This window comes from Mugil cephalus, chromosome 23 (assembly GCF_022458985.1).
Source record: "Mugil cephalus isolate CIBA_MC_2020 chromosome 23, CIBA_Mcephalus_1.1, whole genome shotgun sequence".
Taxonomy (NCBI): domain Eukaryota; kingdom Metazoa; phylum Chordata; class Actinopteri; order Mugiliformes; family Mugilidae; genus Mugil; species Mugil cephalus.
The window spans coordinates 729,105-750,993 of NC_061792.1; the positions used below are offsets into that span (position 1 = coordinate 729,105).

Below are 21,889 nucleotides of genomic sequence, written 5' to 3' on the forward strand. Positions count from 1 at the left end.
CAAGTGATTCAGTACATTAATGACAACTAACTGGGGTCTTTTTTATTTTCATAGATCACTCTTTTATACATGTCTCATAAAAAGTCCAGCATTAGAGCATAAACACTCAAATATGTTAAGGTTGACTCTTCGGCTATAGTTGTAGTTGTACAACTATTTAACGCTGTACCAGTTCGCAGCATCACAACGTGCTAAACCGGTTAGCCTGTTCCAAGACAAACAGAAAACTTACAGCAATAAAAATGACAACACAACTACAGCCGGTAAAACTGTTCTTAATTGCTTGCCTAGGTAAACAAAGGTTAAATAAAAATAAAATACTAACATACATACAGACACATTCTGACACACTGAAATTGGCCGTTAGCACGTTAACTTAGCCCCGTAGTTAGCTCCCACTCCACCGTATGCTAACGACCACGTTATCTCCACTGGCCTCGTTTTATTTCGGCGTCAGTTCAAATTGTGGACAACAGCAAATTGATGCAAAATACAAGCAATGTTAGGAAACCACTTGTCAATATTTTCTAATGACAAATCTCGACAGCACACGTCGGCTACCACCTCAGACGTTGGGGTTTGCTGTATTGCCCGAAAGAAACGCAAAAAAGAAATAATTTACATAATACTTACATCATTGTGTAGTAAAGCCACAAGTAGCGCTGTTAATAGGTTCCAGCTAGACCATTATGTACCTCAGAAGGAAATACGATAAAGAATCAGCCGCACATGATTAAACTACACGTGACACAAACATATTGATTATACAATGTGGATGAGGCTTAAACAAACCTTTACACACAGTTATGGAGCATGTTGGTCTAATTCTTGTGTGTTGTTTTCGCGCACGTACAGACTCACGTGCGACTACATGCGCGCACATGGAGTAACGTTACATCCATACGTAGTTCCGTGCATGCTCACGCACATACAAAAGAAACGATGGATGAAACAGGGCGATGACGTCATGGAATGTCTTCCTTTGATGATGTCCTCAATTGTTTTCCTTTGATGATGATGTCATGAAATGTTTTCCTTTGATCATGATGGCATAGAATCTTTGCCTTTGATCTTATTGAAAGTTTCCATAAGACCAGGCGGTCTCCCATCCAAGTACTAACCAGGCCCGAGCATGCTTAGCTTCTGAGATCAGACGAGATCAGGCGTGTTCAGGGTGGTATGGCCGTAAGCAATTGTAACTGTCACAAACGCAGTATATATAAGTGGTCAAACTCATCATTGCATGTATTTTGATGATGTAAATGTTACCATGTCTCCTGATGAGAATGAAAAGCTTACAGCACCTGGTATTCCCAGGCGGTCTCCCATCCAAGTACTAACCAGGCCCGACCGTGCTTAGCTTCCGAGATCAGACGAGATCGGGCGCGTTCAGGTTGGTATGGCCGTAAGCAACGTCAAATGTCACTAAAGCAGTATATATAAGTGGTCAAAATGATCATTGCATGTATTTTGATGACGTAAATGTTACCATGTCTCTTGATGAGAATGAAAAGCTTACAGCACCTGGTATTCTCAGGCGGTCTCCCATCCAAGTACTGACCAGGCCAAACACTGCTTAACTTCCGACATCAAACGAGATCAGGCGTGTTCAGGGTGGTATGGCCGTAAGCAACGTTAACGGTCACAAACGCAGTATATATAAGTGGTCAAAATCATCATTGTATGTATTTTGATGATGTAAATGTTACCATGTCTCCTGATGAAAATGAAAAGCTTACAGCACCTGGTATTCCCAGGCGGTCTCCCATCCAAGTACTAACCACGCCCTTAGCTTCCGAGATCAGACGAGATCGGGCTTGTTGAGGTTGGTATGGCCGTATGCAACGTCAAATGTCACTAAAGCAGTATATATAAGTGATCAAAATCATCATTGCATGTATTTTGATGATGTAAATGTTACCATGTCTCCTGATGAGAATGAAAAGTTTACAGCACCTGGTATTCCCAGGCGGTCTCCCATCCAAGTACTAACCAGGCCCTTAGCTTCCGAGATCAAATGAGATCAGGCGTTTTCAGGGTGGTATGGCCGTAAGCAATGGTAACTGTCACAAACTAAGTATATATAAGTGGTCGAAATGATCATTGCATGTATTTTGATGATGTAAATGTTACCATGTCTCCTGATGAAAATGAAAGGCTTGCAGCACCTAGTATTCCCAGGCGGTCTCCCATCCAAGTACTAACCAGGCCCGACCGTGCTTAGCTTCCGAGATCAGACGAGATCGGGCGTGTCCAGGTTACTATGGCCGTAAGCAAAGTCAAATGTAACTAAAGCAGTATATATAAGTGCTCAAAATGATCATTGCATGTATTTTGATGATGTAAATGTTACCATGTCTCCTGATGAAAATGAAAGGCTTACAGCACCTAGTATTCCCAGGCGGTCTCCCATCCAAGTACTAACCAGGCCCGACCGTGCTTAGCTTCCGAGATCAGACGAGATCGGGATTGTTCAGGTTGGTATGGCCGTAAGCAAAGTCAAATGTTTCTAACGCAGTATATATAAGTGGTCAAAATGATCATTGCATGTATTTTGATGATGTAAATGTTACCATGTCTCCTGATGAGAATGAAAAGCTTACAGCACCTGGTATTCCCAGGCGGTCTCCCATCCAAATACTAACCATGTCCGACCATGCTTAGCTTCCGAGATCAGACGAGAACAGCCGTGTTCAGGTTGGTATGGCAGTAAGCAACGTCAAATGTCACTAAAGCAGTATATATAAGTTATCAAAATGATCATTGCATGTATTTTGATGATGTAAATGTTACCATGTCTCCTGATGAAAATTAAAGGCTTACAGCACCTAGTATTTCCAGGCGGTCTCCCATCCAAGTACTAACCAGGCCCGACCATGCTTAGCTTCCGAGATCAGACGAGATCGGGCGCGTTTAGGTTGGTGTGGCCGTAAGCAATGTCAAATGTCACTAAAGCAGTATATATAAGTGGTCAAAATGATCATTGCATGTATTTTGATGACGTAAATGTTACCATGTCTCCTGATGAGAATGAGAATGAGAAGCTTACAGCACCTGGTATTCCCAGGCGGTCTCCCATCCAAGTACTGACAAGGCCAAACACTGCTTAACTTCCAACATCAAACGAGATCAGGCGTGTTCAGGGTGGTATGGCCGTAAGCAACGCTAACTGTCACAAACGCAGTATATATAAGTGGTCAAATCATCATTGTATGTATTTTGATGATGTAAATGTTACCATGTCTCCTGATGAGAATGAAAAGCTTACAGCACCTGGTATTCCCAGGCAGTCTCCCATCCAAGTACTAACCAGGCCCGACCGCGCTTAGCTTCCGAGATCAGACGAGATCGGGAGTGTTCAGGTTGGTATGGCCGTAAGCAATGTCAAATGTCACTAAAGCAGTATATATAAGTGGTCAAAATGATCATTGCATGTATTTTGATGATGTAAATGTTACCATGTCTCCTGATGAGAATGAAAAGCTTACAGCACCTGGTATTCCCAGACGGTCACCTATCCAAGTACTAACCAGGCCCTACACTGCTTAGCTTCCGAGATCAGACGAGATCAGGCGTGTTCAGGGTGGTATGGCCGTACGCAATGGTAACTGTCACAAACGCAGTATATATAAGTGGTCAAAATCATCATTGCATGTATTTTGAGGATGTAAATGTTACCATGTCTGCTGATGAAAATGAAAAGCTTACAGCACCTGGTATTCCCAGGCGGTCTCCCATCCAAGTACTAACCAGGCCCTACACTGCTTAGCTTCCGAGATCAGACGAGATCAAGCGTTTTCACAGTGGTATGGCCGTATGCAACGTTAACTGTCACATACGCAGTATATATAAGTGGTCAAAATCATCATTGCATGTATTTTGATGATGTAAATGTTACCATGTCTCCTGATGAAAATGAAAAGCTTACAGCACCTAGTATTCCCAGGAGGTCTCCCATCCAAGTACTAACCAGGCCCGACCATGTTGAGCTTCCGAGATCAGACGAGATCGGGCTTGTTCAGGTTGGTATGGCCGTAAGGAATGTCAAATGTCACTAAAGCAGTATAAATAAGTGATCAAAAGGATCATTGCATGTATTTTGCTGATGTAAATGTTACCATGTCTCCTGATGACAATGAAAAGCTTACCTGGTATTCCCAGACGGTCTCCCATCCAAGTACTAACCAGGCACTTAGCTTCCGAGATCAAATGAGATCAGGCGTGTTCAGGGTGGTATGGCCGTAAGCAATGGTAACTGTCACAAACTAAGTATATATAAGTGGTCAAAATCATCATTGCATGTATTTTTGTTTTTGAGCTGAAGCTTCTACAATGATACAGTCTGCCAGGAAGTTGAGTCAGAATGTAACAGGTAGATATGAATCAGAGAGAAAAACAAGGCGACCCGGTCCAACCAGGGTTTGGGTGTGATTTGTGTTTAAACTGAACACTGCCTGAGATTGGCTTATCGTGAAAGGCCTACTGCACCTTAGCCAATCATCATCACCTATGCGGACGTCACAGCTGTTTCAGGATGTCAATTTCAGGATATCAATTTCAACTTTTGCCTGTCTGAAAATTGCCGGACGGCTCTTGTTGACTTTGACGCCGACTTTCTCGTTGGTTTTTGCAGCATTTGGTAACAAATTCAAAGCTGCCCTCTCTGAGGAAAGATTGCACTTTCAGGCAATTTCCCAGAGTGCTCCCTACTGAGATATTCAGCTCTTTTGCTGTTTTGTTGGTTGCCATTGATGCTTGTTATTCGGGAAATGTTTTGTAAAACTTTGGACGAAAATCAATGAACCATGCTCTATTCAAGTGTGTTCCTTGTCTTGCTTGCAGTCAATTTGTAACTCTGAGAAGCACTAAAGAATGTACAGATCCACAGAGGCTTGTATCAAACAAACTTTCAGTAAGATCAAAGGCAAAGATTCTATGCCATCATGGCCAAAGGAAAAGATTTGATGAAATCATCAAAGTACAGAATTCTATGACATCATGAAGGAAAACATTCTATGGCACATTCTATGTAAATTTTGTGAGGAGTGCGATAGGAAGAGAGAGTGTGGGAAAAGATTTTCCAAATTTCTTCTGTTTTCTGTGATAATTTTCTTTTCTCTCACTCTGGTTGTGTTTTCATTTAGGTTCCTCGATCAAAGTTTTCATTAACAACCTTTCAATCTTGAGTGTCACATAGTAAAGATCTAAAACCCCACTGCCGTCCGATGGTACTATTGATATGATAATATATGTCGTCAGATTTTGGCATGAGCAACCAAAATCACCACTACCACTCTTCTACCAACTGTATCAGTATTATTAATAAATAGTAGTAGATGTAATTATTTTTGTACCTTTAACATATTTACTTTCATATAGTTTCTCTCCTTTGGTTTTGGTTTGTTTTATCATTTTGCATTGTCTGTAAAACCTTCATTTCTCCACGGGGAATAACGTAAAATAGTCCTGCCTTATCTAAAATTCAAGATACAAGTCATTCAGTACATCTAATGACAACTAACTGGGGTCTTTTTTATTTTCATAGATCACTCTTTTATACATGTCTCATAAAAAGTCCAGCATTAGAGCATAAACACTCAAATATGTTAAGGTTGACTCTTCGGCTATAGTTGTAGTTGTACAACTATTTAACGCTGTACCAGTTCGCAGCATCACAACGTGCCAAACCGGGTTAGCTGTTCCAAGACAAACAGAAAACTTACAGCAATAAAAATGACAACACAACTACAGCCGGTAAAAACTGTTCTTAATTGTTTGCCTAGGTAAACAAAGGTTAAATAAAAATAAAATACTAACATACATACAGACACATTCTGACACATTGAAATTGGCCGTTAGCACGTTACTTAGCCCCGTAGTTAGCTCCCCACTCCACCGTATGCTAACGACCACGTTATCTCCACTGGCTTCGTTTTATTTTGGCGTCAGTTCAAATTGTGGACAACAGCAAACTGATGCAAAATACAAGCAATGTTACTAAAACACTTGTCAATATTTCTAATGACAAATCTCGACAGCACACGTCGGCTACCACCTCAGACGTTGGGTTTGCTGTATTGCCCGAAAGACACGCAAAAACAGAACTAATTTACATAATACTTACATCATTGTGTAGTAAAGCCACAAGTAGCGCTGTTAATAGGTTCCAGCTAGACCATTATGTACCTCAGAGGGAAATACGATAAAGAATCAGCCGCACATAATTAAACTACACGTGACACAAACATATTGATTATACAATGTGGATGAGGCTTAAACAAACCTTTACACACAGTTATGGGAAGCATGTTGGTCTAATATTTGTATATTGTTTTCGCGCACCTACAGACGCACATGCGACTACATGCGCTCACATGGAGTAACGTTACATCCGTATCGCAGTTCCCGGCATGCTCACGCACATACAAAAGAAACGATGGATGAAACAGGGCGATGACGTCATGGGATGTCTTAATTTGATGATGTCCTCAATTGTTTTCCTTTGATGATGATGTCATGAAATGTTTTTCCTTTGATCATGATGGCATAGAATCTTTGCCTTCATTACATCATCAAAATACATGCAATGATGATTCTGACGACTTTTTATATACTGCTTTAGTGACATTTGACATTGCTTACGGCCATACCAACCTGAACACGCCCGATCTCGTCTGATCTCAAGTACTTACATCATTGCATGTATTTTGATGATGTAAATGTTACCATGTCTCCTGATGAGAATGAAAAGCTTACAGCACCTGGTATTCCCAGGCGGTCTCCCATCCAAGTACTAACCAGGCCCGACACTGCTTAGCTTCCGAGACCAGACGAGATCAGGCGTGTTCAGGGTGGTATGGCCATAAGCAATGGTGACTGTCACAAACGCAGTATATATAAGTGTTAAAAATCCTCATTGCATGTATTTTGATGATGTAAATGTTAACATGTCTCCTGATGAGAATGAAAAGCTTACAGCACCTGGTATTCTCAGGCGGTCTCCCATCCAAGTACTAACCAGGCCCTACACTGCTTAGCTTCCGAGATCAGGCGTGTTCAGGGTGGTATGGCCGTAAGCAATGGTGTCTGTCACAAACGAAGTATATATATGTGGTCAAAATCATCATTGCATGTATTTTGATGATGTAAATGTTACCATGTCTACTGATGAAAATGAAAGGCTTACAGCACCTAGTATTCCCAGGTGGTCTCCCATCCAAGTACTAACCAGGCCCGACCGTGCTTAGCTTCCAAGATCAGACGTGTCCAGGTAGGTATGGCCGTTAGCAATGTCAAATGTCACTAAATCAGTATATATAAGTCTCAAAATCATCATTGCATGTTTTTGATGATGTAAATGTTACCATGTCTCCTGATGAAAATGAAAAGCTTACAGCACCGGGTATTCCTAGGCGGTCTCCCATCCAAGTACTAACCAGGCTCTACCATGCTTAGCTTCCGAGATCAGACGAGATCGGGCTGGTTCAGGTTGGTATGGCCATAAGCAATGCGAAATGTCACTAAAGCAGTATATATAAGTGATCAAAATTATCATTGCATGTATTTTGATGATGTAAATGTTACCATGTCTCCTGATGAGAATGAAAAGCTTACAGCACCTGGTATTCCCAGGCGGTCTCCCATCCAAGTACTAACCAGGCGCTACACTGCTTGGCTTCCGAGATCAGACGAGATCAGGCGTGTTCAGGGTGGTATGGCAGAAAAAAGAATGGTAACTGTCACAAACGCAGTATATATAAGTGGTCAAAATCATGATTGCATGTATTTTGATGATGTAAATGTTACCATGTCTCCTGATGAAAATGAAAGGCTTACAGCTACTAGTATTCCCAGGCGGTCTCCCATCCAAGTACCAACCAGGCCCGACCGTGCTTAGCTTCCGAGATCAGACGAGACGCGTGTTCAGGTTGGTATGGCCGTAAGCAATGTCAAATGTCACTAAAGAAGTAAATATAAGTGGTCAAAATGAACATTGCATGTATTTTGATGATGTAAATGTTACCATGTCTCCTGATGAAAATGAAAAGCTTACAGCACCGGGTATTCCTAGGCGGTCTCCCATCCAAGTACTAACCAGGCCCGACCATGCTTAGCTTCCGAGATCAGACGAGATCGGGTTTGTTCAGGTTGGTATGGCCGTAAGCAACGGTAACTGTCACAAACGCAGTATATATAAGTGGTCAAAATCATAATTGTATGTATTTTGATGATGTAAATGTTACCATGTCTCCTGATGAGAATGAAAAGCTTACAGCACCTGGTATTCCCAGGCGGTCTCCCATCCAAGTACTAACCAGGCCCGACCGTGCTTAGCTTCCGAGATCAGACGAGATCGGGAATGTTGAGGTTGGTATGGCCGTAAGGAACGTCAAATGTCACTAAATCAGTATATATAAGTGCTCAAAATCATCATTGCATGTTTTTGATGATGTAAATGTTACCATGTCTCCTGATGAAAATGAAAAGCTTACAGCACCGGATATTCCTAGGCGGTCTCCCATCCAAGTACTAACCAGGCCCTACCATGCTTAGCTTCCGAGATCAGACGAGATCGGGCTTGTTCAGGTTGATATGGCCGTAAGCAATGTCAAATGTCCCTAAAGCAGTATATATAAGTGATCAAAATGATCATTGCATGTATTTTGATGATGTAAATGTTACCATGTCTCCTGATGAGAATGAAAAGCTTACAGCACCTGGTATTCCCAGGGGGCCCTCCCATCCAAGTACTAACCAGGCCCTACACTGCTTAGCTTCCGAGATCATACGAGATCGGGGGTGTTTCAGGGTGGTATGGCCGTAAGCAATGGTAACTGTCACAAACGCAGTATATATAAATGGTCAAAATCATCATTGCATGTATTTTGATGATGTAAATGTTACACATGTCTCCTGATGAGAATGAAAAGCTTACAGCACCTGGTATTCCCAGGCGGTCTCCCATCCAAGTACTAACCAGGCCCGACCGTGCTTAGCTTCCGAGATCAGACGAGATCGGGCGCGGTTCAGGTTGGTATGGCCGTAAGCAATGTCAAATGTCACTAAAGCAGTAATATAAGTGATCAAAATGATCATTGCATGTATTTTGATGATGTAAATGTTACCATGTCTCCTGATGAGAATGAAAAGCTTACAGCACCTGGTATTGCCAGGCTGTCTCCCATCCAAGTACTAACCAGGCCCGACACTGCTTAGCTTCCGAGATCAGACGAGATCAGGCGTGTTCAGGGTGGTATGGCCGTAAGCAATGGTGACTGTCACAAACGCAGTATATATAAGTGTTAAAAATCCTCATTGCATGTATTTTGATGATGTAAATGTTAACATGTCTCCTGATGAGAATGAAAAGCTTACAGCACCTGGTATTCTCAGGCGGTCTCCCATCCAAGTACTAACCAGGCCCTACACTGCTTAGCTTCCGAGATCAGGCGTGTTCAGGGTGGTATGGCCGTAAGCAATGGTGACTGTCACAAAACGAAGTATATATATGTGGTCAAAATCATCATTGCATGTATTTTGATGATGTAAATGTTACCATGTCTACTGATGAAAAATGAAAGGCTTACAGCACCTAGTATTCCCAGGTGGTCTCCCATCCAAGTACTAACCAGGCCCGACCGTCCTTAGCTTCCAAGATCAGACGTGTCCAGGTAGGTATGGCCGTTAGCAATGTCAAATGTCACTAAATCAGTATATATAAGTGCTCAAAATCATCATTGCATGTTTTTGATGATGTAAATGTTACCATGTCTCCTGATGAAAATGAAAAGCTTACAGCACTGGGTATTCCTAGGCGGTCTCCCATCCAAGTACTAACCAGGCTCTACCATGCTTAGCTTCCGAGATCAGACGAGATCGGGCTGGTTCAGGTTGGTATGGCCATAAGCAATGCGAAATGTCACTAAAGCAGTATATATAAGGATCAAAATTATCATTGCATGTATTTTGATGATGTAAATGTTACCATGTCTCCTGATGAGAATGAAAAGCTTACAGCACCTGGTATTCCCCAGGCGGTCTCCCATCCAAGTACTAACCAGGCGCTACACTGCTTGGCTTCCGAGATCAACGAGATCAGGCGTGTTCAGGGTGGTATGGCAGTAAAGAATGGTAACTGTCACAAACGCAGTATATATAAGTGGTCAAAATCATGATTGCATGTATTTTGATGATGTAAATGTTACCATGTCTCCTGATGAAAATGAAAGGCTTACAGCTACTAGTATTCCCAGGCGGTCTCCAATCCAAGTACCAACCAGGCCCGACCGTGCTTAGCTTCCGAGATCAGACGAGACACGTGTTCAGGTTGGTATGGCCGTAAGCAATGTCAAATGTCACTAAAGAAGTAAATATAAGTGGTCAAAATGAACATTGCATGTATTTTGATGATGTAAATGTTACCATGTCTCCTGATGAAAATGAAAAGCTTACAGCACCAGGTATATTCCTAGGCGGTCTCCCATCCAAGTACTAACCAGGCCCGACCATGCTTAGCTTCCGAGATCAGACGAGATCGGGTTTGTTTCAGGTTGGTATGGCCGTAAGCAACGTTAACTGTCACAAACGCAGTATATATAAGTGGTCAAAATCATAATTGTATGTATTTTGATGATGTAAATGTTACCATGTCTCCTGATGAGAATGAAAAGCTTACAGCACCTGGTATTCCCAGGGGGTCTCCCATCCAAGTACTAACCAGGCCCTACACTGCTTAGCTTCCGAGATCATACGAGATCAGGGGTGTTCAGGGTGGTATGGCCGTAAGCAATGGTAACTGTCACAAACGCAGTATATATAAATGGTCAAAATCATCATTGCATGTATTTTGATGATGTAAATGTTACCATGTCTCCTGATGAGAATGAAAAGCTTACAGCACCTGGTATTCCCAGGCGGTCTCCCATCCAAGTACTAACCAGGCCCGACCGTGCTTAGCTTCCGAGATCAGACGAGATCGGGCGCGTTCAGGTTGGTATGGCCGTAAGCAATGTCAAATGTCACTAAAGCAGTATAATATAAGTGATCAAAATGATCATTGCATGTATTTTGATGATGTAAATGTTACCATGTCTCCTGATGAGAATGAAAAGCTTACAGCACCTGGTATTCCCAGGCTGTCTCCTATCCAAGTACTAACCAGGCCCGACCGTGCTTAGCTTCCGAGAACAGACGAGATCAGGCGCGTTCAGGTTGGTATGGCCGTAAGCAATGTCAAATGTCACTAAAGCAGTATATATAAGTGCTCAAAATGATCATTGCATGTATTTTGATGACGTAAATGTTACCATGTCTCCTGATGAAAATGAAAAGCTTAGAGCACCTGGTATTCCCAGGCGGTCTCCCATCCAAGTACTGACCAGGCCAAACACTGCTTAACTTCCGAGATCAGACGAGATCAGGCGTGTTCAGGGTGGTATGGCCGTAAGCAACGTTAACGGTCACAAACGCAGTATATATAAGTGGTCAAAATCATCATTGTATGTATTTTGATGATGTAAATGTTACCATGTCTCCTGATGAGAATGAAAAGCTTACAGCACCTGGTATTCCCAGGCGGTCTCCCATCCAAGTACTAACCAGGCCCGTCCATGCTTAGCTTCCGAGATCAGACGAGATCGGGCGTGTTCAGGTTGGTATGTCCGTAAGCAATGTCAAATGTCACTAAAGCAGTATATATAAGTGGTCAAAATGATCATTGCATGTATTTTGATGATGTAAATGTTACCATGTCTCCTGATGAAAATGAAAGGCTTACAGCACCTGGCATTCCCAGGCGGTCTCCCATCCAAGTACGAACCAGGCCCGACGCTGGATAGCTTCCTAGCTCAGACGAGATCAGGCGTGTTCAGGGTGGTATGGCCGTAAGCAACGTTAACTGTCACAAACGCAGTATATATAAGTGGTCAAATTCATCATTGCATGTATTTTGTTGATGTAAATGTTACCATGTCTACTGATGAAAATGAAAGGCTTACAGCACCTAGTATTCCCAGGCGGTCTCCCATCCAAGTACTAACCAGGCCCGACCGTGCTTAGCGTCCGAGATCAGACGTGTTCAGGTAGGTATGGCCGTAAGCAATGTCAAATGTCACTAAATCAGTATATATAAGTGCTCAAAATCATCATTGCATGTTTTTGATGATATAAATGTTACCATGTCTCCTGATGAGAATGAAAAGCTTACAGCACCTGGTATTCCCAGGCGGTCTCCCATCCAAGTACTAACCAGGCCCGACCGTGCTTAGCTTCCGAGATCAGACGAGATCGGGCGCGTTGAGGTTGGTATGGCCGTAAGCAATGTCAAATGTCACTAAAGCAGTATATATAAGTGATCAAAATGATCATTGCATGTATTTTGATGATGTAAATGTTACAATGTCTCCTGATGAGAATGAAAAGCTTACAGCACCTGGTATTCCCAGGCGGTCTCCCATCCAAGTACTAACCAGGCCCCTCCATGCTTAGCTTCCGAGATCAGACGAGATCGGGCTTGTTCAGGTTGGTATGGCAGTAAGCAACGTCAAATGTCACTAAAGCAGTATATATAAGTGATCAAAATGATCACTGCATGTATTTTGATGATGTAAATGTTACCATGTCTACTGATGAGAATGAAAAGCTTACAGCACCTGGTATTCCCAGGCGGTCTCCCATCCAAGTACTAACCAGGCCCGACCATGCTTAGCTTCCGAGATCAGAGGAGATCAGGCGTGTTCAGGGTGGTATGGCCGTAAGCAATGGTAACTGTCACAAACGCAGTATATATAAGTGGTCAAAATCATCATTGCATGTATTTTGATGATGTAAATGTGACCATGTCTCCTGATGAAAATGAAAGGCTTACAGCACCTAGATTCCCAGGCGGTCTCCTATCCAAGTCCTAACCAGGGCCGACCGTGCTTAGCTTCCGAGATCAGACAAGATCGGGCGTGTTCAGGTTAGTATGGCCGTTAGCAATGTCAAATGCCACTAAAGCAGTATATATAAGTGATCAAAATCATCATTGCATGTATTTTGATGATGTAAATGTTACCATGTCACCTGATGAGAATGAAAAGCTTACAGCACCTGGTATTCCCAGGTGGTCTCCCATCCAAGAACCAACCAGGCCCGACCGTGCTTAGCTTCCGAGATCAGACGAGATCGGGCGTGTTCAGGTTGGTATGGCCGTAAGTAATGTCAAACATCACGAAAGCAGCATATATAAGTGGTCAAAATGATCATTTCATGTATTTTGATGATGTAAATGTTACCATGTCTCCTGATGAAAATGGTAACAAATTCAAAGCCGCCCTCTCTGAGGAAAGATTACACTTTCAGGCAATTTCCCAGAGTGCTCCCTACTGAGATATTCAGCTCTTTTGCTGTTTTGTTGGTTGCCATTGATGCTTGTTATTCGGGAAATGTTTTGTGAAACTTTGGACGAAAATCAATGAACCATGCTCTATTCAAGTGTGTTCGTTGTCTTGCTTGCAGTCAATTTGTAACTCTGAGAAGCACTAAAGAATGTACAGATCCACAGAGGCTTGTATAAAAACAAACTTTCAGTAAGATCAAAGGCAAAGATTCTATGCCATCATGGCCAAAGGAAAAGATTTGATGAAAGGACAGAATTCTATGACATCATGAAGGAAAACATTCTATGGCACATTCTATGTAAATTTTGTGAGGAGTGCGATAGGAAGAGAGAGTGTGGGAAAGATTTTCCAAATTTCTTCTGTTTTCTGTGATAATTTTCTTTTCTCTCACTCTGGTTGTGTTTTCATTTAGGTTCCTCGATCAAAGTTTTCATTAACACCTTTCAATCTTGAGTGTCACATAGTGAGATCTATAACACTGCCGTCCGATGGTACTATTGATATGATAATATATGTCGTCAGATTTTGGCATGAGCAACCAAAATCACCACTACCACTCTTCTACCAACTGTATCATATTAGTAATAAATAGTAGTAGATGTAATTATTTTTGTACCTTTAACATATTTACTTTATATAGTTTCTCTCCTTTGGTTTTGGTTTGTTTTATCATTTTGCATTGTCTGTAAAACCTTCATTTCTCCACGGGGAATAACGTAAAATAGTCCTGCCTTATCTCTAATTCAAGATTCAAGTGATTCAGTACATCTAATGACAACTAACTGGGGTCTTTTTTATTTTCATAGATCACTCTTTTATACATGTCTCATAAAAAGTCCAGCATTAGAGCATAAACACTTAAATAAGAAATGTGGCTCTTCGACTATAGTTGTAGTTGTACAACTATTTAACGCTGTACCAGTTCGCAGCATCACAACGGGCTACCACCTCAGACGTTGGTTTTTGCTGTATTGCCCGAAAGAAATGCAAAAACAGAACTAATTTACATAATACTTACATCATTGTGTAGTAAAGCCACAAGTAGCGCTGTTAATAGGTTCCAACTACACCATTATGTACCTCAGAGGGAAAATGATAAAGAATCAGCCGCACATGATTAAACTACACGTGACACAAACATATTGATTATACAATGTGGATGAGGCTTAAACAAACCTTTACACACAGTTATGGGAGCATGTTGGCCTAATTCTTGTGTGTTGTTTTCGCGCACGTACAGACGCAAGTGCGACTACATGCGCGCACATGGAGTAACGTTACATCCATACGTAGTTCCGTGCATGCTCACGCACATACAAAAGAAACGATGGATGAAACAGGGCGATGACGTCATGGGATGTCTTCCTTTGATGATGTCCTCAATTGTTTTCCTTTTATGATGATGTCATGAAATGTTTTCCTTTGATCATGATGGCATAGAATCTTTGCCTTTGATCTTATTGAAAGTTTGTTTTATACAAACCTAGGTGGGTCCGTAGATTCTGTTAGACTTTCAAACTGAAACTCAGGCGTGTTCAGGATGGTATGGCCGTAAGCAACGTTAACTGTCACAAACGCAGTATATATAAGTGTTAAAAATCCTCATTGCATGTATTTTGATGATGTAAATGTTACCATGTCTCCTGATGAAAATGAAAGGCTTACAGCACCTAGTATTCCCAGGCGGTCTCCCATCCAAGTACTAACCAGGCCCTACACTGCTTAGCTTCCGAGATCATACGAGATCAGGGGTGTTCAGGGTGGTATGGCCGTAAGCAATGGTAACTGTCACAAACGCAGTATATATAAGTGGTCAAAATCATCATTGCATGTATTTTGATGATGTAAATGTTACCATGTCTCCTGATGAAAACGAAAGGCTTACAGCACCGAGTATTCCTAGGCGGTCTCCCATCCAAGTACTAACCACCCCGACCGTGCTTAGCTTCCGAGATCAGACGAGATCGGGCTTGTTCAGGTTGGTATGGCCGTAAGCAATGTCACATGTCACTAAAGCAGTATATATAAGTGGTCAAAATTTTCATTGCATGTATTTAGATGATGTAAATGTTACCATGTCTCCTGATGAGAATGAAAAGCTTACAGCACCTGGCATTCCCAGGCGGTCTCCCATCCAAGTACTAACCAGGCCCGACAATGCTTAGCTTCCGAATCAGACGAGATCAGGCGTGTTCAGGGTGGTATGGCCGTAAGCAATCGTAACTGTCACAAACGCAGTATATATAAGTGGTCAAAATCATCATTGCATGTATTTTGATGATGTAAATGTTACCATGTCTCCTGATGAAAATGAAAGGCTTACAGCACCTAGTATTCCCAGGCGGTCTCAAATCCAAGTACTAACCAGGCACGACCGTGCTTAGCTTCCGAGATCAGACGAGATTGCTCTTGTTCAGGTTTTTATGGCCGTAAGCAATGTCAAATGTCACTAAAGCAGTATATATAAGTGGTCAAAATGATCATTGCATGTATTTTGATGATGTAAATGTTACCATGTCTCCTGATGAAAATGAAAAGCTTACAGCAACTGGCATTCCCAGGCGGTCTCCAATCCAAGTACTAACCAGGCCCGACCGTGCTTAGCTTCCGAGATCAGACAAGATCGGGCATGTTCAGGTTAGTATGGCCGTAAGCAATGTCAAATGTCACTAAAGCAGCATATATAAGTGCTCAAAATGATCATTGCATGTATTTTGATGATGTAAATGTTACCATGTCTCCTGATGAAAATGTAAGGCTTACAGCACCTGATATTCCCAGGCGGTCTCCCATCCAAGTACTAACCAGGCCTTGCACTGCTTGGCTTCCGAGATAAGATGAGATCAGGCGTGTTCAGGGTGGTATGGCAGTAAGCAATGGTAGCTGTCACAAACGCAGTATATATAAGTGGTCAAAATCATGATTGCATGTGTTTTGATGATGTAAATGTTACCATGTCTCCTGATGAAAATGAAAGGCTTACAGCAACTAGTATTCCCAGGCTGTCTCCCATCCAAGTACTAACCAGGCCCGACCATGCTTAGCTTCCGAGATCAGACGAGATCGGGCTTGTTCAGGTTGGTATGGCCGTAAGCAACGTCAAATGTCACTAAAGCAGTATATATAAGTGATCAAAATGATCATTGCATGTCTTTTGATGATGTAAATGTTACCATGTCTCCAGATGAAAATGAAAGGCTTACAGCACCTAGTATTCCCAGGCGGTCTCCCATCCAAGTACTTACCAGGCCCGACCATGCTTAGCTTCCGAGATCAGACGAGATCTGGCGTGTTCAGGGTGGTATGGCCGTAAGCAACGTTAACTGTCACAAACGCAGTATATATAAGTGATCAAAATCATCATTGCATGTATTTTGATGATGTAAATGTTACCATATCTCCTGATGAAAATGAAAGGCTTACAGCACCTAGTATTCCCAGGCGGTCTCCCATCCAAGTACTAACCAGGCCCGACCGTGCTTAGCTTCCGAGATCAGACGAGATCAGGCGTGTTCAGGTTGGTATGGCCGTAAGCAAAGTCAAAAGTCACTAAATCAGTATATATAAGTGGTCAAAATGATCATTGCATGTATTTTGATGATGGAAATGTTCCTGTGTCCCCTGATGAAAATGAAAGGCTTACAGGACCTGGTATTCCCGGGCAGCCTCCCATTCAAGTACTAACTACGCCCGACCCTGCTAAACTTCCGAGATCAGATGACACTGGGTGTGTTCAATGTGGTATGCCCTTAAGCCATTTTGTCAGTCACAAAAGCAGTATATATAAGTGGTCAAAATGATCATTGCATGTATTTTGATGACGTAAATGTTACCATGTCTCCAGATGAGAATGAAAAGCTTACAGCACCTGGTATTCCCAGGCGGTCTCCCATCCAAGTACTAACCAGGCCCTACCATGCTTAGCTTACGAGATCAGAAGAGATCGGGATTGTTCAGGTTGGTATGGCCGTAAGCGACGGTAACTATCACAAACGCAGTATATATAAGTGGTCAAAATCATCATTGCATGTATTTTGATGATGTAAATGTTACCATGTCTCCTGATGAGAATGAAAAGCTTACAGCACCTGGTATTCCCAGGCGGTCTCCAATCCAAATACTAACCAGGCCCGACCGTGCTTAGCTTCCGAGATCAGACAAGATCGGGCTTGTTCAGGTTGGTACGGCCGTAAGCTAAGTCAAATGTTACTAACGCAGTATATATAAGTGGTCAAAATGATCATTGCATGTATTTTGATGATGTAAATGTTACCATGTCTCCTGATGAAAATGAAAAGCTTACAGCACCTGATATTCCCAGGCGGTCTCCCATCCAAGTACTAACCAGGCCCGACGCGGCATAGCTTCCGAGATCAGACGAGATCAGGCGTGTTCAGGGTGGTATGGCCGTAAGCAACTTTAACTGTCACAAACGCAGTATATATAAGTGGTCAAAATCATCATTGCATGTATTTTGTTGATGTAAATGTTACCATGTCTCCTGATGAAAATGAAAAGCTTACAGCACCTGGTATTCCCAGGCGGTCTCCCATCCAAGTACTAACCAGGCCCGACCATGCTTAGCTTCCGAGATCAGACGAGATCGGGATTGTTCAGGTTGGTATGGCCGTAAGCGACGGTAACTGTCACAAAGGCAGTATATATAAGTGGTCAAAATCATCATTGCATGTATTTTGATGATGTAAACGTTACCATGTCTCCTGATGAAAATGAAAGGCTTACAGCACCTAGTATTCCCAGGCGGTCTCCCATCTAAGTACTCACCAGGCCCGACCGTGCTTAGCTTCCGAGATCAGACGAGATCAGGCGTGTTCAGGTAGGTATGGCCGTAAGCAATGTCAAACGTCACTAAATCAGTATATATAAGTGGTCAAAATCATCATTGCATGTATTTTGATGATGTAAATGTTACCATGTCTCCTGATGAAAATGGAAAGCTTACAGCACCGGGTATTCCAAGGAGGTCTCCCATCCAAGTACTAACCTGGCCCTACACTGCTTAGCTTCCGAGATCAAACAAGATCAGGCGTGTTCAGGTTGGTATGGCCGTAAGCAATGTCAAATGTCACTAAAGCAGTATATATAAGTGATCAAAATGATCATTGCATGTATTTTGATGATGTAAATGTTACCATGTCTCCTGATGAAAATGAAAAGCTTACAGCACCTGGTATTCCCAGGCGGTCTCCCATCCAAGTACTAACCAGGCCCGACACTGCTTGGCTTCAGAGATTAGGCGTGTTCAGGGTGGTATGGCCGTAAGCAACGTTAGCTGTCACAAAAGCAGTATATATAAGTGGTCAAAATCATCATTGCATGCATTTTTGCTTTTGAGCTGAATCTTCTACAATGATACAGTCTGCCAGGAAGTAGAGTCAGAATGTAACAGGTAGATATGAATCAGAGAGAAAAACAAGGCGACCCGGTCCAACCAGGTTGGGTGTGATTTGTGTTTAAACTGAACACTGCCTGAGATTGGCTTATCGGAAAGGGCCCACTGCACCTTAGCCAATCATCATCACCTATGCGGACGTCGCAGCTGTTTCAGCATGTCAATTTCAGCATATCAATTTCAACTTTTGCGTGTCTGAAAATTGCAGGACGGCTCTTGTTGACTTTGACGCCGACTTTCTCGCTGGTTATTGCAGCATTTGGTAACAAATTCAGTCAGATTTTGGCATGAGCAACCAAAATCACCACTACCACTCTTCTACCAACTGTATCAGTATTAGTAATAAATAGTAGTAGATGTAATTATTTTGTACCTTTAACATATTTACTTTTATATAGTTTCTCTCCTTTGGTTTTGGTTTGTTTTATCATTTTGCATTGTCTGTAAAACCTTCATTTCTCCACGGGGAATAACGTAAAATAGTCCTGCCTTATCTCTAATTCAAGATTCAAGTGATTCAGTACATCTAATGAAAAACTTAACTGGGTCTTTTTTATTTTCATAGATCACTCTTTTATACATGTTTCATAAAAAGTCCAGCATTAGAGCATAAACACTCAAATATGTTAAGGTTGACTCTTCGGCTATAGTTGTAGTTGTACAACTATTTAACGCTGTACCAGTTGGCAGCATCACAACGTGCTAAACCGGTTTAGCCTGTTCCAAGACAAACAGAAAACTTACAGCAATAAAAATGACAACACAACTACAGCCGGTAAAACTGTTCTTAATTGCTTGCCTAGTAAACAAAGGTAAATAAAAATTAAAATACTAACATACATACAGACACATTCTGGACACATTGAAATTGGCCGTTAGCACTTAACTTAGCCCCGAGTTAGCTCCCCACTCCACCGTATGCTAACGACCACGTTATCTCCACTGGCCTCGTTATTTCGGCGTCAGTTCAAATTGTGGACAACAGCAAATTGATGGCAAAATACAAGCAATGTTAGGAAACCACTTGTCAATATTTCTAATGACAAATCTCGACAGCACACGTCGGCTACCACCTCAGACGTTTGGGGTTTGCTTTGTATTGCCCGAAAGAAATGCAAAAACAGAACTAATTTACATAATACTTACATCTGGCATGTCAAACTCAGTTTGGCTCTTGGGCCGGATCAGTAAAAGAATGTCAACTCCAAATATTTAGCTTTGTTTTTCAGTACTATGCTTTATCATTCAACCTACATTTGTAGCCTACCCTACATATTATAATCACAGATGACAAGGGATCTTTTCTAAGCACAACACATTTATTCAAAAACAATGGGAAAAAAATGATTTTTCATGTTTGGCCGTGAATTTGTTGTATATTGATGTGCTGAAGAAAGAAGTGATCACCGCTGACAAGTCTTATCTTGCATTTAAAAAGGTTTATTTACAAGAAAGAACAATGTCAAACTCTTGCCGAATCTGAGAGAGCTTCTGGCCAATCGTCGAATCCCTCTGCCATTCAGCTCCCACATCACCTTATATAGGATGGTCATCCCCGAGAACCCCCTTACACAAACAAAGCTTTAGGTTGTATGTCCTGGTTCGTTTTAAAGAACTGGCATCTGGAAATGACCTTTGACCTTTTGACCTTTAACTTTATACACACTTCACAACCCCCAAACACAGGAAAGGGACAGAAGAGAAAAACAAGAAGATAATATACTACAAATGTGTTAACAACTGGTTTATTTTAACAGTTGAGTGAATGCAGTTTTAAACCTGAACCAACTCACCACACTAAACAAACTCAAGTGGGAGCTATGAAAAAAATATTTTCCCCTTAATTGTCATACTGCTTTGAAATAAATAAAAAAAGAAATACAAAATAAAATAAAATAAATAAATACAATAAAAAGTTATAGCAGTGCATGGGCAATAAGATTAGACTACATCAGATCAAACTACTAGGCTGGGCCTACTGAAGCTGAGAATATACTGCACAATATTAATTGTCTTTAATATGAAACCAGATTAATCTTATTTTTAATTATGTGTATTCATGAGTGCAAACAAATTCCGTGTCATCACACTTTTTTCTCTCTCTCTCACTGTACTCCTGCAGTCTACTTGCTGCTGCTGGCTCATGAAACTTGGCATCTTTTTGCCTTCACAAGTGCATCGATATTAGGTGTCAAATCCTGAGTAGCAGCACATTTAACAGTGTCATTCAAGTGTTTATTTGTTAACCTTGAGCGCTACTTTGTTTTATTATTGTTCATTACGGAGAACACCTGTGCACAAAGATGAGTAGTCCCAAACATGGATAGAACCTTTGCAGCCATGGCTGTTAATTTGGGGTAACCTGGCACAAGATATTGATAAAACGTATCCAATCCCACGGACCCAAATTTATCCTTCATAGCGGAATCGCACTGCAAGTCAATAAGCTCGAGTTGAATGTCAGCTGGCATATCAGAAGGCTTCGCTGTAAATGGCGAGCGAAAAAAGCCAAATTTGTTCTTAAGTTCACTGAATACCTGAAACCTCTGCTCAAACTCTCGCAGCAAATCTGTTATGTTGTCTTTTATTTTTTACCCAAATCATTATCGGGACAGTCCGGTGCCTTCGGACACACAGCTGTGAGACAAGAGAAATGCGCGGTGTCACCGTTCGATAGTTGTGTCTCCCACAGTGAGAGTTTCATCTTGAACGCACTTATGCTGTCGTAATATTGAGTGACAACTCTGTTACGGCCCTGCAATATAGTGTTAAGTGTATTCAAGTGTTGTGTAATATCAACCATAAACGCAAGATCCTGCACCCATTCCTTGCATTTAAGTTCCTTTACTGGACGTCCCTTCTTCTCCATGAACTGTCCAATTTCCCCTCGTAGCTCAAAGAAGCGCTTGAGTACTGCACCTCTGCTTAACCACCGCACGTCAGTGTGGTATGGTAGACCAGCATGAATGTCATTATCACTGAGAAATGTGTCAAACTGACGGTTATTTAGACCGCGCGCTCTGATGAAATTGACAGTTTTCACAACCACACTCATAACATGGTCCATTTGCAGTGTTTTACAACATTACGCCTCCTG

The 21,889-nt window shown here is 41.8% G+C and overlaps 26 non-coding genes and 30 pseudogenes across 26 annotated transcripts; all 56 read right to left on the reverse strand.

The window, feature by feature from the left end:
* Window positions 1-1,292: 1,292 nt before the first annotated feature.
* LOC125003030 lies at window positions 1,293-1,411 on the reverse strand. Its single transcript, XR_007111899.1, has one exon. It is a non-coding gene; the product is annotated as a 5S ribosomal RNA (ribosomal RNA).
* A 101-nt stretch (window positions 1,412-1,512) lies between these two features.
* On the reverse strand, window positions 1,513-1,631 carry LOC125001395. The gene has a single exon (XR_007111652.1). It is a non-coding gene; the product is annotated as a 5S ribosomal RNA (ribosomal RNA).
* A 101-nt stretch (window positions 1,632-1,732) lies between these two features.
* On the reverse strand, window positions 1,733-1,843 carry LOC125002952 (annotated as a pseudogene).
* Window positions 1,844-1,944: 101 nt separating this feature from the next.
* LOC125002553 lies at window positions 1,945-2,055 on the reverse strand (annotated as a pseudogene).
* A 101-nt stretch (window positions 2,056-2,156) lies between these two features.
* LOC125001644 lies at window positions 2,157-2,275 on the reverse strand (annotated as a pseudogene).
* Window positions 2,276-2,376: 101 nt separating this feature from the next.
* Window positions 2,377-2,495, reverse strand: LOC125003130. The gene has a single exon (XR_007111997.1). It is a non-coding gene; the product is annotated as a 5S ribosomal RNA (ribosomal RNA).
* Window positions 2,496-2,596: 101 nt separating this feature from the next.
* On the reverse strand, window positions 2,597-2,715 carry LOC125002442 (annotated as a pseudogene).
* Window positions 2,716-2,816: 101 nt separating this feature from the next.
* On the reverse strand, window positions 2,817-2,935 carry LOC125001466 (annotated as a pseudogene).
* A 107-nt stretch (window positions 2,936-3,042) lies between these two features.
* Window positions 3,043-3,161, reverse strand: LOC125002030 (annotated as a pseudogene).
* Window positions 3,162-3,261: 100 nt separating this feature from the next.
* On the reverse strand, window positions 3,262-3,380 carry LOC125002954. Its single transcript, XR_007111851.1, has one exon. It is a non-coding gene; the product is annotated as a 5S ribosomal RNA (ribosomal RNA).
* A 101-nt stretch (window positions 3,381-3,481) lies between these two features.
* Window positions 3,482-3,600, reverse strand: LOC125003083. The gene has a single exon (XR_007111951.1). It is a non-coding gene; the product is annotated as a 5S ribosomal RNA (ribosomal RNA).
* Window positions 3,601-3,701: 101 nt separating this feature from the next.
* On the reverse strand, window positions 3,702-3,820 carry LOC125003017. The gene has a single exon (XR_007111886.1). It is a non-coding gene; the product is annotated as a 5S ribosomal RNA (ribosomal RNA).
* A 101-nt stretch (window positions 3,821-3,921) lies between these two features.
* LOC125001881 lies at window positions 3,922-4,040 on the reverse strand (annotated as a pseudogene).
* Window positions 4,041-6,749: 2,709 nt separating this feature from the next.
* Window positions 6,750-6,868, reverse strand: LOC125002364. The gene has a single exon (XR_007111775.1). It is a non-coding gene; the product is annotated as a 5S ribosomal RNA (ribosomal RNA).
* A 101-nt stretch (window positions 6,869-6,969) lies between these two features.
* LOC125001707 lies at window positions 6,970-7,078 on the reverse strand (annotated as a pseudogene).
* Window positions 7,079-7,179: 101 nt separating this feature from the next.
* On the reverse strand, window positions 7,180-7,288 carry LOC125002766 (annotated as a pseudogene).
* Window positions 7,289-7,387: 99 nt separating this feature from the next.
* On the reverse strand, window positions 7,388-7,506 carry LOC125001759 (annotated as a pseudogene).
* Window positions 7,507-7,607: 101 nt separating this feature from the next.
* On the reverse strand, window positions 7,608-7,726 carry LOC125001884 (annotated as a pseudogene).
* Window positions 7,727-7,829: 103 nt separating this feature from the next.
* LOC125002757 lies at window positions 7,830-7,945 on the reverse strand (annotated as a pseudogene).
* Window positions 7,946-8,046: 101 nt separating this feature from the next.
* On the reverse strand, window positions 8,047-8,165 carry LOC125003088. The gene has a single exon (XR_007111956.1). It is a non-coding gene; the product is annotated as a 5S ribosomal RNA (ribosomal RNA).
* A 101-nt stretch (window positions 8,166-8,266) lies between these two features.
* LOC125001321 lies at window positions 8,267-8,385 on the reverse strand. Its single transcript, XR_007111581.1, has one exon. It is a non-coding gene; the product is annotated as a 5S ribosomal RNA (ribosomal RNA).
* Window positions 8,386-8,485: 100 nt separating this feature from the next.
* LOC125001436 lies at window positions 8,486-8,604 on the reverse strand (annotated as a pseudogene).
* A 101-nt stretch (window positions 8,605-8,705) lies between these two features.
* Window positions 8,706-8,826, reverse strand: LOC125001508 (annotated as a pseudogene).
* Window positions 8,827-8,928: 102 nt separating this feature from the next.
* On the reverse strand, window positions 8,929-9,048 carry LOC125002991. Its single transcript, XR_007111860.1, has one exon. It is a non-coding gene; the product is annotated as a 5S ribosomal RNA (ribosomal RNA).
* A 100-nt stretch (window positions 9,049-9,148) lies between these two features.
* On the reverse strand, window positions 9,149-9,267 carry LOC125001437 (annotated as a pseudogene).
* A 101-nt stretch (window positions 9,268-9,368) lies between these two features.
* On the reverse strand, window positions 9,369-9,477 carry LOC125001709 (annotated as a pseudogene).
* A 312-nt stretch (window positions 9,478-9,789) lies between these two features.
* Window positions 9,790-9,908, reverse strand: LOC125002073 (annotated as a pseudogene).
* Window positions 9,909-10,008: 100 nt separating this feature from the next.
* On the reverse strand, window positions 10,009-10,127 carry LOC125002607 (annotated as a pseudogene).
* Window positions 10,128-10,445: 318 nt separating this feature from the next.
* Window positions 10,446-10,567, reverse strand: LOC125001738 (annotated as a pseudogene).
* A 101-nt stretch (window positions 10,568-10,668) lies between these two features.
* On the reverse strand, window positions 10,669-10,787 carry LOC125001504. The gene has a single exon (XR_007111695.1). It is a non-coding gene; the product is annotated as a 5S ribosomal RNA (ribosomal RNA).
* A 101-nt stretch (window positions 10,788-10,888) lies between these two features.
* Window positions 10,889-11,007, reverse strand: LOC125003041. Its single transcript, XR_007111910.1, has one exon. It is a non-coding gene; the product is annotated as a 5S ribosomal RNA (ribosomal RNA).
* Window positions 11,008-11,109: 102 nt separating this feature from the next.
* On the reverse strand, window positions 11,110-11,228 carry LOC125001441 (annotated as a pseudogene).
* Window positions 11,229-11,329: 101 nt separating this feature from the next.
* LOC125001296 lies at window positions 11,330-11,448 on the reverse strand. Its single transcript, XR_007111558.1, has one exon. It is a non-coding gene; the product is annotated as a 5S ribosomal RNA (ribosomal RNA).
* A 101-nt stretch (window positions 11,449-11,549) lies between these two features.
* Window positions 11,550-11,668, reverse strand: LOC125003107. The gene has a single exon (XR_007111974.1). It is a non-coding gene; the product is annotated as a 5S ribosomal RNA (ribosomal RNA).
* A 101-nt stretch (window positions 11,669-11,769) lies between these two features.
* On the reverse strand, window positions 11,770-11,888 carry LOC125002082 (annotated as a pseudogene).
* A 101-nt stretch (window positions 11,889-11,989) lies between these two features.
* Window positions 11,990-12,098, reverse strand: LOC125002589 (annotated as a pseudogene).
* A 100-nt stretch (window positions 12,099-12,198) lies between these two features.
* LOC125002376 lies at window positions 12,199-12,317 on the reverse strand. Its single transcript, XR_007111776.1, has one exon. It is a non-coding gene; the product is annotated as a 5S ribosomal RNA (ribosomal RNA).
* Window positions 12,318-12,418: 101 nt separating this feature from the next.
* LOC125001324 lies at window positions 12,419-12,537 on the reverse strand. Its single transcript, XR_007111584.1, has one exon. It is a non-coding gene; the product is annotated as a 5S ribosomal RNA (ribosomal RNA).
* Window positions 12,538-12,638: 101 nt separating this feature from the next.
* LOC125001306 lies at window positions 12,639-12,757 on the reverse strand. Its single transcript, XR_007111567.1, has one exon. It is a non-coding gene; the product is annotated as a 5S ribosomal RNA (ribosomal RNA).
* Window positions 12,758-12,858: 101 nt separating this feature from the next.
* On the reverse strand, window positions 12,859-12,976 carry LOC125002608 (annotated as a pseudogene).
* A 101-nt stretch (window positions 12,977-13,077) lies between these two features.
* LOC125001287 lies at window positions 13,078-13,196 on the reverse strand. The gene has a single exon (XR_007111549.1). It is a non-coding gene; the product is annotated as a 5S ribosomal RNA (ribosomal RNA).
* Window positions 13,197-15,037: 1,841 nt separating this feature from the next.
* On the reverse strand, window positions 15,038-15,156 carry LOC125002626. Its single transcript, XR_007111800.1, has one exon. It is a non-coding gene; the product is annotated as a 5S ribosomal RNA (ribosomal RNA).
* A 101-nt stretch (window positions 15,157-15,257) lies between these two features.
* Window positions 15,258-15,375, reverse strand: LOC125002300 (annotated as a pseudogene).
* Window positions 15,376-15,476: 101 nt separating this feature from the next.
* Window positions 15,477-15,594, reverse strand: LOC125001518 (annotated as a pseudogene).
* A 321-nt stretch (window positions 15,595-15,915) lies between these two features.
* LOC125002221 lies at window positions 15,916-16,034 on the reverse strand (annotated as a pseudogene).
* Window positions 16,035-16,135: 101 nt separating this feature from the next.
* Window positions 16,136-16,254, reverse strand: LOC125001828 (annotated as a pseudogene).
* Window positions 16,255-16,355: 101 nt separating this feature from the next.
* LOC125001992 lies at window positions 16,356-16,474 on the reverse strand (annotated as a pseudogene).
* Window positions 16,475-16,575: 101 nt separating this feature from the next.
* On the reverse strand, window positions 16,576-16,694 carry LOC125002710. Its single transcript, XR_007111815.1, has one exon. It is a non-coding gene; the product is annotated as a 5S ribosomal RNA (ribosomal RNA).
* A 101-nt stretch (window positions 16,695-16,795) lies between these two features.
* On the reverse strand, window positions 16,796-16,914 carry LOC125003014. The gene has a single exon (XR_007111883.1). It is a non-coding gene; the product is annotated as a 5S ribosomal RNA (ribosomal RNA).
* Window positions 16,915-17,235: 321 nt separating this feature from the next.
* On the reverse strand, window positions 17,236-17,354 carry LOC125001328. The gene has a single exon (XR_007111588.1). It is a non-coding gene; the product is annotated as a 5S ribosomal RNA (ribosomal RNA).
* Window positions 17,355-17,455: 101 nt separating this feature from the next.
* Window positions 17,456-17,574, reverse strand: LOC125002115 (annotated as a pseudogene).
* A 101-nt stretch (window positions 17,575-17,675) lies between these two features.
* LOC125001295 lies at window positions 17,676-17,794 on the reverse strand. Its single transcript, XR_007111557.1, has one exon. It is a non-coding gene; the product is annotated as a 5S ribosomal RNA (ribosomal RNA).
* A 101-nt stretch (window positions 17,795-17,895) lies between these two features.
* Window positions 17,896-18,014, reverse strand: LOC125002985. Its single transcript, XR_007111854.1, has one exon. It is a non-coding gene; the product is annotated as a 5S ribosomal RNA (ribosomal RNA).
* Window positions 18,015-18,115: 101 nt separating this feature from the next.
* On the reverse strand, window positions 18,116-18,234 carry LOC125003336. The gene has a single exon (XR_007112193.1). It is a non-coding gene; the product is annotated as a 5S ribosomal RNA (ribosomal RNA).
* A 101-nt stretch (window positions 18,235-18,335) lies between these two features.
* On the reverse strand, window positions 18,336-18,454 carry LOC125001327. The gene has a single exon (XR_007111587.1). It is a non-coding gene; the product is annotated as a 5S ribosomal RNA (ribosomal RNA).
* A 101-nt stretch (window positions 18,455-18,555) lies between these two features.
* LOC125002281 lies at window positions 18,556-18,664 on the reverse strand (annotated as a pseudogene).
* Window positions 18,665-21,889: the final 3,225 nt, after the last annotated feature.